Source organism: Myotis brandtii, unplaced genomic scaffold, assembly GCF_000412655.1.
Source record: "Myotis brandtii unplaced genomic scaffold, ASM41265v1 scaffold394, whole genome shotgun sequence".
In the NCBI taxonomy this organism is placed as follows: domain Eukaryota; kingdom Metazoa; phylum Chordata; class Mammalia; order Chiroptera; family Vespertilionidae; genus Myotis; species Myotis brandtii.
Window position 1 is genome coordinate 1,072,700 of NW_005365111.1, and position 2,968 is coordinate 1,075,667.

Below are 2,968 nucleotides of genomic sequence, written 5' to 3' on the forward strand. Positions count from 1 at the left end.
ATCACCTTTTTTTCTACTTAACATATTGCTCCTTTAAAAAAAATAAAGAATTTCAAATCTTAAAAAAAAGAAAGTGCTGCAAGTCTAACATAATCATAAGAATAACATGTTGAGCAAAGCACACACTAGGATGGGACTAACCCTAAGGGTAGTTGGGCATTGTGCCAGGGACCTGTGAGACTAACTTGTACTGTTGGCTTTTTTCCTGGTTGGGAAGAGGGAAGAGCAGGAGCTTGAAGATGCAGCCCAGCCAGCTCTGGGGAGGAAGACCCAGGCAGAGAACAAAATGTTTCACATTGTACATTTGCTGAAAAAATAAAATTATTATTCTTTCTGGAGTGTACAATGTAGAATTTAATCTTATTTAACCTTTCATTTCCCTTTCCCATAAGCTAACAATCAACATGTGTAACTTATTAACACAACTGAGCATAATTGTTCAGTCTTTTTATATCTGTTAATTGAAGATATTTGTCTTCTCTTTTCCCCTAAAAATGTATTTGCCCAGTTAACAAAACATCATTTACTTGAATGTTTTTTCATATCCATTCTAAAGGATCCATAAATTTCATTGTGTTGTGAGTGTAAGAAGAAGGATTAAAGTATAGGGGAAACATGATGACAAATTGGATGTGATTACTTTCCTATTCTTACTTGACTAATTCAGGATATCAAAACAACATTAGGCATTTTGACAAAAAATCAGTGTAGCTTTTTATTTCCACTCAGAAGAGACTAATCCTCTATGTTTGGGCATTTTTTTTAACTTGTACTTATGAACATTGAATTTGATCTTTGCTCTTTTGCAGGGGGTTTACCCATCTGATAAATATATCTGTGGGCGAGGCACTGTTCAGTGCTTTAGTCCTGGACTTTTTAAAGATCTACCTTGGCTGCTCCACAATCCCTTTGTTAATTATTCTATCTTCCTGCTTAAGTGCCTCCAGTTCTGACTCTAGAGTATTATTTAGTAAATTAAATCATCCATAACACAGAGAGGAAGGGGGGGCGGGAAGCCCTGAGTGGTGAAAAGTCAATGTGGTAAAATCTATGTCTTGCAGATTTCTTAATATGAAAGCCTCTGCTCAGCCCCTACACAATTCTAGCAAGTTCACCTATCCAGTTTCCCAATTCACAGGTAAATGGAAAATAACTTAAAGTTAAGTTACTATGGCTACAGCTTATTATTATTATTAACATTTGTTGAGTACTATTAGCTGCTAGAAACTGTACTAAATCTTTTCCATGCATTATTTCACTAAATCTTTGCAACAACTCTGTAAAGTACAATTAGTAGCTCCATTTTACAATTTCACAAACTGAGCTTTAGACTTAAGTTTTAGGACTAAGTAATTTGCCAAATTTGTCTATACTTACTATAGACAGGCATACAAGTAACAGTGAGATAACCTGATAACAAAAGAATAAATAAAATAAAAAAGAAAAATAAATTGCAAGAAGTTGGAAAGCATAGTAATTTGGAGGTATTGAATTTGGAGACAGGCCCACTTGATACCTCTCTGTAGCTTTCAGAAGGCAACCCAGTATTACAACACAGTAAAGGAACTGGTGTGTGTAAGTATAACCCCAAACCATTAAATTATGTTCAAAATCGCCTAGTTAAGAATGGAGAAAGAAATGTAATACTCACTATAAATATTTCTCTTATTTTTTTAAAAATTGGTAAGGTAAATATCAACCTGTGTTCTGGATTCTTAAAGGGAAGGCTTTAGTTATCTGAAGAATTCTCATAAACAGAACACATTATTCTCTGATGATGCATTTTTATTTGTGATATTTTTCTAAAGAATAAAACATTAAAAGGGAAGAAGGGAATATAACCTGATTTGCAAAATATTTTCATTTCTTTTTCAAAGCCTCTTCATTCAGCTTCAGCTAGTCCATTTGTCAATTTGCTGTGGTTTGGGCATATTCCATCACCAGGGTTTATCCTACTATACTGACTAATGTGGACTTGACCACTTTAAAAGGAGACCTGGGAGCATGACTGAATTGATCTGTGGTTTAAAGTGGCCAAAGAAAATCCTCAATCCCACTCCTTACTAGGATTATAATAGTTGCCCCAGAGCCTTACCCAAAATGGCCACATGGTCCATGCCTAGGGTTTAACTGTGATTTGTCATGAAAAGGTGAGATCTTGAACAAGGTCATTTCTCAAGTGACCTGTCCTTAGTGGGTACCTGAATATGGCCTAGAGCACCTGAGAGGCTCTAGGGAAGATGAGAACCCTGGGCCAAGACAATTTAAAAGGAGCCAGGGATCCTGCAACCAGCTACAAGTATCCTTCAACAAAGTTGGCCTTGTCCACAGTCTTACCCTATTATATTTTGCCTAGATCTGTCCATAGCAAAGTTTCCAAGAAAAAATTGCAAGGAGGGACCCTAGGGACTAAATAGGTGGCAGGGAAAGAGGCTGAGGGGCTTCAGGCTTCTCTCTGAGTAAGAATTAAACAAACAGCCCAGTGTGGATAGAGTGAGGGGAGGTTATATGAGACAGACATAAAAAATTAAAGTCCCAAACCACAGTGGTCATTCAGAAATGTTTGCAACTTTTCATAAGGCAGCGGTATTACTCCAAATTTCCTAGCCAAATATTTATTAATGCAACTGAGGATTGAGTACATGAGGTTGTCTCACATCGACCCAGCATCCTACTTTCTTTGCAGCTCTAAACTGTGAGGTACTGTCAAAAAAACTCTTCCACACTCAAAATAGCTACGTTACAGAGGAGAGTTGGAACGTGTTCTGGGAGTGGGTGTGTTTGTTTGAGTTCAGTGTGTGCAGAAAAGGCAAGCCTCCAAAGCAATTCACACACTTCCCTCCTCAGCGATGGGTACACAGACAGCAGAGCTCCTGGACTGTCTCTGAACGGTAACGTACATTTATAAAGATTATTTTCTTAACTATTTTGAGCCACTTTATAAATAATATGCATTTTTCTACTAATG

At 37.0% G+C, this 2,968-nt stretch overlaps 1 protein-coding gene across 1 annotated transcript in view; it reads left to right on the plus strand.

The window, feature by feature from the left end:
• Window positions 1–2,834: 2,834 nt before the first annotated feature.
• ZCCHC5 (zinc finger, CCHC domain containing 5) overlaps window positions 2,835–2,968 on the plus strand; it is a 2,623-nt gene continuing 2,489 nt past the window's right edge. The window contains exon 1 of the mRNA XM_005872856.2: window positions 2,835–2,891. The gene's annotated coding sequence lies outside the window, so the exon portion shown is untranslated. The remainder of the gene's footprint in view (window positions 2,892–2,968) is intronic.